The sequence below is a fragment of the Branchiostoma floridae genome, chromosome 5, assembly GCF_000003815.2.
Source record: "Branchiostoma floridae strain S238N-H82 chromosome 5, Bfl_VNyyK, whole genome shotgun sequence".
Lineage (NCBI taxonomy): Eukaryota > Metazoa > Chordata > Leptocardii > Amphioxiformes > Branchiostomatidae > Branchiostoma > Branchiostoma floridae.
In genome coordinates, this window is record NC_049983.1 from 12,783,526 (window position 1) to 12,792,149 (window position 8,624).

The window sequence follows — 8,624 nt, forward strand, 5'->3', positions numbered from 1 at the left end:
TGTGGCAGGAATGCTTCTCTTTCTGGTTTTCTGACATCCAAGAAGCCCAGTTCATTCTGAAGGGAAAGCTGATAGTTGGTGTGCTATTGGTAGGAAGGGTTAGGTTGAGATGCTTGCTCAGTGAGCCAAGTCACTTGTACAAACAGTACTTAATTCTATGTGGTATTGGTAACTGCAAACAGTCTTTGAGAAACAATGTCCAGTCAGTATGACTTCTGTCAGTTTCAAAAGAGATGCCTTGCAGATTCTGTATTTTTGTCTGATGGCCTTTTTGTGGCTTCTGTACAATTTTTAGTCCATTTTCTATGGAAAAGAAAGTCAGATAGAAGGCTTCTATTGCTGGAATGGCTTTTTCTCACTCTTGAATTAAACTGAAAGAGATTTTCCTGACAGGACAGTACAATACTGTGACTGCTGTGAACTGGCCATTCCATATCAATAAAGCTACCTCATAACTATGGCATACCATTAGGTACATGTATGTAATATACATAATAGAAAATTATATATGACATTCCCAAATCGCAAACAACTAACACGAAACATGACAGGGAAACTCAAAAGAGTCTTTCTAACATGACATTTTAGCCAGATGTGGAAAATATACATTAAAAACACCTCACTGCATTAGCTGACTGCAATGCTTAGACAGGCGCTGGGCCAACAGTCCAAACCCTAAAGAATCTTTGTATAAGTATGCCTCTCTCACAGTTGGTGCTTTGCTTATATCTGAACATTGTATTTATAGAATCTAGAGTCTACTTACCACGTAGGTAGTCCATTTGTACAGAAGAAAATGAATGTGTACTTTGTAATGAGTTGGCGTGAGTTTTGTATCTATAGGAACGGGGAACTCTTAAACAGGGCCAGGAGTGACAAATGTCAGTTTTTGTATGATGTTACCCTTCCCGTTGTATCTTAACCCCCATTGTTCATAAAGTGCCCTATTGTTAATATTTATAAGTACATTTATATAATGTTGTCAGCAAACTGATAGAGTTGGCACTTGTAGCATGTAGCCTAGTTCTTGTTTGTAAGTATCACAGAGGAATTATCATACAAGGGATGTGTTATTCCTCCCTTTAATAGCTGACAAAAATGTACACGACTAAAGGCAAGTTTTATGATGATAATTATGAGGTCCTGTATATCTTCAGTGAATACGAAGTTCTGTAAGAAGCAGTTGTGACGTTGGGTTGTGGAAATGTCTTGTACAGTTCTGTGGCAGACAGTGGAGGGGAGATGGCGCTAGCATGTCATGTTTAGTGCAGAAAGGAAGACTTTGGTATGGTGAAAAATGGGCCTTTATCAGACAGAACTGCTCTTGTCACCTCTGGAAGAGGACAAATCTTACTTCCTGTAACAAGTACATAGTTCAATACGTTTTAATGAATGTATTATTGGATATGGCTAACTTTCTGACCATTGTAAAAAGCTATGTTTATATTTGTCTTATTGACACATATTGTGAATTTAAGATAGGGCACTGCCAACTACAGCTGCCATTAGGAACAGTCTAAATCAGAGCAGTTGTGTTTTGTGAAGGCCTGTATTCAGAGAGGGCGGCCCATGGGGTCCACTGGGGAGATTTTGTCTTGCCAAATTGTGCATTTTATGATCAGAGGTTTTTAAAATAAATTATTGCCTTATATTTATGAATGTGATGACTTGACTGTGTCCAGTTTTTACTTTAAGTGTTCACTTAATGAGATATAAGGAGGTGAAATGATTCAACAAAATAAAGTAGACAGAATACTCAGATTCCAGTAACATTTGATATCATGTAGATAACGTTATGTATAAAATAGTATTTTCCAGTACACTGCCCCCTCTACCCTCAGCAGTAGACAAGCCAGGACTATACCTCTTTCCTCTTCTAGCCTTTTTGCACCATCTTTGCTTAGTGTAACATACCCCAAACCACCTCTAGTCAATCCAAGACATTGACCTCAGGCTACAGAAAGTAAATTGTATGGATGTCATGATCTGTATACTCCAAATTTAATGCAAAAAAAGAACGGTGGATTTTTCCGTTTTATATATTTTTTTTATCTTTGCTTGTATTTTTTGGACAAAATCAATGCCTACAAAGATGCCATCCATAAAATTTACTTACTGTAACCCCTCATTTAGATACTGGTCCACTTCAGGTATTCTCCAAGCAGAGGTTGGATCGCGGAGATAGTAGTGATCAGTAGTGGTTGGGGAGCGAGCCCGTAAAAATCTCCGCGCCCCAGCCTCAGAGGGGAGCTAGCTTGTATGGTATCGTCATGTTGCTGTTGGTAATAGGTAAAAGTATTCCACAAACGTCAAAGCTGACAATTTCACTACGTGGTGATCTATATAATGACTCATTCTTGTGGCACAAGAATGAGTTGTGCCCAGACGTTTATTCGACGAGCAGAATTTAACCTGGAAATCAGTCTCGCAAAAGAAAAATTGTCTAGCCTTATGAAATACGAAAATTTTCATTCCTTGGTACCTATTTACTCACTCAAGCCCTACACAAAATAAAGTGATCCGTTTCCGACTTGTCGACAAAAGCAGAAAATAGGAAATATACCGTAAAAAGTTGTAAACCCCTTACGAGTCTTTTGAGTTGCCCATTCCTGAAAGGCCGAAATCCGCGAGTGGTAGCGACATAACGACAGATTCATCACTTTCTATTAGGCTGTTTCAGAGCGTGTCAAATTAGGCTCTCTAGGTCTTGGGCATTATGATTTTTTACTTGATCGATGTGGAAGTATTGATATTTTTGCAGACTGACAGTAAATTCCACAGGTTTCCTGCTGTACGTTTGTTATGCTGGAAACATACCACCAAAGAGAAAGGTCGTACTTTGGTTGTGTTTTATTATTCTTGTACACTCATGCTCTTGCCATTTGTAGCTCTTGAAATTACTCAGACATCACGGACATCAAGATGATAAACCAGGTCGATACCTTGTGCCAATGCCGCAGTGACGTTAAGTGGTTATTATGACACACTAAAACAGTTCGTATCGCGGATTACAACAAACGTTCAGAAGGAAATATTGCCTTGAGCCGGAAAACAGACATGAAGTACATGCAACGTTATATGAAACATGGAATAAAAAAAGCAATAAATCCGTTATCGATGTTCCTTCAGCAGTAGGTAGGTTGTATTGCAGATGATGGTGCAACAAACTACTAAGTTAGACTCTTAAGCTTCTTGTTGGCATTCAGCCCAGATCCGGTCAAAATGGCTAACCCGCCCGGTGTTCTAGGTTTATCGTGACATCCGCACACCTTATTGCATTTTAAAAGGAATATCAGATCTATTCATAAACAGACAGACAGAACACCTTTGGATGTGTCTTATTGTTTCATAAAGTACGAAATTTGAATGTTAATAAAAGAAAACAATTAGCAGGAAATGCACATTCGACCACTTCTATTTGTAAATCGGAAAGGTAACGTGTCATTTATGCCCTAATATCCCAATATCAGAAATGTCTTAGATTTAGTTTCTTAACTTTGGATGAGCACATTTTCCTACACAAAGTCAAATAAGCCACAAAAGCTCAAACCCTGCGAGTCTTTCGCAATTTCCTCATTCCCGAAAAGACGGAAATCACTACTAGACAATTTCGTTATGGCCACTTTTCTGAGGCGGCCGGGAGCGGTACTGCAAGTAAGGCTATGATAGAGTATATAGCCCCGACTTGCCAGTAGAGTGTGCAAATATACAGGAAATCTGACTTACAGCCTGTACAAACTTATCTAAATAGGTCCAGACAACCTTCGCATACATGGCCTTAAAGACACTAGCTGATACATTACATTTGCAGGTGCCGCGCGAGTAAGGACTACCACCTCCGCCGATCAAGCGCCACCTACATCCATGTATACATATTTTGTACGTAACGCGTAGTTCAATTAAGGGCATATTTAAACATTTTTTGCAAACGTTTTCACTTAACAACTTTGGCCTTTTACTCAACTTCATTTGCTTGTATTGGGAAAACGTGCTGTCGTCATTGTCGATAGTCGATCTTGACACCAGACGACAAATATGGTCATATTGATAGAGCTTTAGAGGTGAGTTTGATTATTGCTTTTTAGATCAAGGAGGTTTAACTTTTAAGAAATCTGCTTGCTTTAGATTTTAATAAAGTAGTCGTTCTTTTCTCATTTTTGTTTGTGTACGCGTCAATTTTGAGAGTGTCCATAGTATCACGGTATCTGAAGTTTCGAGTCTGAAATACCACGATGTCAGACACGTGTCTTCCGTTTGCAGCTGTTTACATCATCTCGAAGTACGGCCTTCTGTTTTAGCATTTGCGGAAACTAATGGAAAAAGAAATATCTGTATAGGTATCTGGAAATATCGATATATGTACATAGATCAGATAAATAGGAACTCCCGCGAGAGCTTCACTTGGCGCCTTCTAAAACTGGAAGTGAAACTTGAATGCGCCCTGAGCACGTAGCGGTTTGCGATCGCGGAAACTGGGAAGGCTCGTATTGGGTTTACGAGTTTTTCTTATCGAATATTTCTGCTTTAAAATTTGTACGTCGACAACCACTCGTTTTATTTTCTGTAGGTTTTGAGTGAAATAATTAATACACAGGAGCTGACATTTACCTATTTGATGAGGCCAGATAAATGTTATTTTGCGGAGGTACTGGTCCCACAGGTGGAGCATCTTTGATTGACAGGATCTATGTCTGACATCATATATGCGTTTCCTCATTACTGTTACTATCTCATGGACTCACCCTTGAAGTGATCTCCTCAAGTCTGCTAGATACGCATACCTTATTTCGACTGGCACTGTCTATTCCTACAATGATGTGCTATGTTTGTGTTCCTTGTTGATTAATGTCAAACCATAGAATGTAGCAGCACACATAAACTTACTTATTGATAGATAAAACTGTTCAATGCAAGGCAGTGACATGTCTTATGTTTGCCTTGTTTGTGACTTTACACCGGTTCGTGCATGAGGGTTAACGTTTATCAGCTAAGTTACAGAGGTGAGGTACATGGACCAAAGTCTGCCTCTACCAGTTAAGTGATGTGTGTTTGCTTGGCAAGCACCCCTAACAACTAATTCACACAAAAAACACACAGATGTCCATAAAGTATTTTCTTCATCCATTATTTATTGATATTTGTCTTCAGAATGAGCCAGACGATATAATATGCAGTGGCATTTTGGCTCCATTTACCTCAGCAGCAGCCTACAAGAACTGCTGCTCCCCAAAGAGCCATAACAACCCAAGTGCAACCCTTCACAGAATTGCACTCTAAATTGAAATTGCACTCTGTGGTATCATCACGTAATAGCTTACCAATATCTTCTATAATATGCAACAATAATTTCATTCAAACTTCCACATAAACAATATAAGCCCATCCAAGTTGGGGAAATACAATTCAATTAATCCAAGGCACAGAGGTACTAAGCAGATTCCGTCTGAATTCCGAAATGCCAGTAGACCATTCTGTTGCATTCCGCTCGCAATTACTGTCTCGCCCCAATAAAGGGTGGATTAATTTATGGCCTGCCTAAATCAAATTTTGCTCCATCTCCAAACAGAACAAAGTTCATTTGCTGTCAGCCATAATTGTTTTGAAGGGCACAAAGCCCATCTACATGTTGATTGCCCTTGGTGTGATGATGGTGGTTTATTGTGGCAAGATTGACAAGGCAATCACATTATGCTGCAGGTCATATACATACTACACAGTACAGAACAAGATGTTCACTACTGTACAAAAGTTACGTTCCTATGATAGAAGTTCCCATACAGTGTGTGAAGCCAACAACTTCTGACACAGCAGGGTTAAAAGTTTTCCCAGCAACAAATATACATCAAGCCTCCATAGAACCCATTTTTACGATATTTGTTCGTGAAAAGATAATGACATCCGAGACAGTCATTAAAGCGTAATGCTAAGCTGCCTCTAGCACGATTCATCGTAGCCAATCAGCCGAGCCCGACAATTCGCAGGGGTAAACTCCGGCAACAATCGCGAGGTACCTCGTAAAGCTATCTCGTAAATGTTGAGCTATGAAAAGGTACAGTACCCACAGCGTGTGAGGATGATGTAAGTGGAATTACTCATACATATAAAGCAGGCATGCAAGCCCTGAGTTAGGAAACACATCTGTCTGCCACCCTGTAGGCTCAGGAAAACTTCACACTGTGATTAAACAGTCAATGTTCATTACTAGAGACAAACATCAACATACAAGCAAGTGTGGGGAAAGCAGCATGTCCTTTCAGGCTTTTTTTGGTTGGAATCCACTATCTACAGTTGGTATTCTCCAGATACTAGTATTAGATGCACAGAAGACCAGGGTAGCAGCAAGTGTCCACAAGGAAATAGGAGTAATGTTTTTCTGCATGTTACATGACACAATGGCAGATAATGCATCTGTCTACTCACATGTACTGCATTACAGGGAACTGTCTTTTGATATCAAATATGAGCCCAGAGAAAGGAACATGGAATGAGCACCCAGTTCAAAATGTCCCAAGTCTAAAATTGTGTGTTATACTGTACTAGCTAGTAGAAAATGTTTTAGTACTGTGTTCATCAGCACAATGCCTATAATCATGCTTTCGTGACCTCCTCTTGTTGCATTAAAATTACATGGTTTTATCACCTTTTACGACTCTCTAATGGTCCGATTGATGGTTACATTACTTCTGGTGCTGTAGTTACAATCTGGGCAGCTGTTGAGTTTTCTTTGTCTAGTGTCCTGAAACATTGACAGTTCTTAACTGGATAATGTACCCAGGGAATGTTGGACAACACTGCTCTATTTCACACATGTAGATAGCTGTTTAGTACCTCTAAGGCTAGTCCCTTTCTCTGAGCAGTATAGGAGGGTTGCCAGGTTTACATTCCTACTGTGAAAAGCCAAAGACGTTTCCATGTACAGTAACGGAGTAAGCATCTCAAGCAGCTGCTGCAATTTTTTAGGACTCCCCAGTGGAATACCATGGGGTAAGAGGTGACGTCACCTTGCATCACCCCAAGCAGTGGTGATGGGTTGATGGAACAACGGTCAATATACATCTAGCTACTTAAGTTTTAGATTCAACAAATTTGGCAGTTTTTCATTGTCTTCCAATCTGCTCAAACATTTGCTGCTGTGAAATTTTCCACCCTTACAATTACTTCCCCCCTGCCATGGTAATGCTCATGCATGGCCTCTTTTACAACGTTGGGCCAACATGGCTCATAAATACATTAACATCAGCTAGTAGATACTGCCTGAGCTGTAAAGGACAATTTCAGAATCAGAAGGAGGTTTTCTCATTCAAAAATATGCCTTTACCTTCCTGAATGTGATGACTCAAACTAGAAAAATGATGAGAAGTTCTGAATATAGATTTGGGATTAGGCGCAGAGTTTTGTCTGCATTTTGTCTAGACTGTGCTGAATGTTGTTTAAAACATCAATCCTGCACCTGTCAGTGCAATACCATTGGAGACCCACAGGAGGCGCTTTAGGAAGGTATTGAATGTGTCCCCCGACACTTTGCTTTGGAAGACCACTTATGAACAATGCCTACCAGCAAGGAAAATGTTACAAAGCTCCCAGCAAATCTTACTAACAGCAAACTGTGGAAAAACATCTGAGGAATCTCGAGGAAGACAGTTGCAACAATCAACAGTTACAAAATATGACCACAATGCAATGAGAAGTGAAATCCATAAAGCTATTTGTGCATCTTTGAGATCTTCTGTTCTTTTCTACTCAAATGTGAGAAGTCAAAAGCCTGGCATGCAAGTATTTACCCTTCCGACAAACCACCCCCTCAGGGTTCCTACTGACAGGTGCAGGAAGCCTACACAGGACGTACTACCAGCCTGTAATGAAGTTATACATCACACCTCATTAGCAAAGGCAGCCAGCAGTGGCATTACTCAATGATTGGATTATGGAGCACTTGGCAATGGCCCAAGTCTGTCTGGAAGAAGCAACATCTATCTACAGTACAGTACATAGCAATAATCTCTCTCATTTTATATCGAGAAGTAATTGTAGGGAATAGCTTTGGTATGTTATTACAATAGCCTGTCATGAATTGGCAGATGCAAATTTAGACACTGATTTTTCTGTATAGTATGAATGGGCTTGATAATGCATAAATGTCTAACTTTCACTGAAAAAATAAGAGAATAGAAAAAGTTACCCAATTTCTGAGCTCTACAAATCACTGGTACACAGTCCTGAGGACAACTGGAGGTCATATCCAGGGATTGAGGCCATGAACAGGTGTTGGGTACATGGATCATTTAACATAATAGGAAAAAAAACAGCCTGTAAAAATAATGAAGAAAAAAATATCTGTGACCAATGTATTCCATCATGGTTTTTGCTTTTCTAGAAAAATAGAAATGAGAAAACCAAATGAGGACCTTAGTTATATACACGTACTGAAAATATGGCGTGTGCAAAATAACAAAATCTCAGACTTATAGAGTCCATTCCAAGACACCATGCGGATGTTTGTTGCCATTGTTTAGAATTGATTTTAAAGTTTTGTAATTATATGTCTAGGACATTTGATACTTCAGAAATATTTTTAACACTGTTTCAACGTTTACAAACTATTTTCCGTGGTCCCTGTAAAACTT

The 8,624-nt window shown here is 39.5% G+C and overlaps 1 protein-coding gene across 1 annotated transcript in view; it reads left to right on the top strand.

The window, feature by feature from the left end:
* The window catches only part of LOC118415520 (E3 ubiquitin-protein ligase PDZRN3-B-like), a gene marked incomplete in the record, with an annotated part of 82,387 nt that extends 80,734 nt beyond the window's left edge, over nucleotides 1-1,653 (top strand). The window contains 1 exon segment of the mRNA XM_035820190.1: nucleotides 1-1,653.
* Between the last annotated feature and the right edge of the window lie 6,971 nt (nucleotides 1,654-8,624).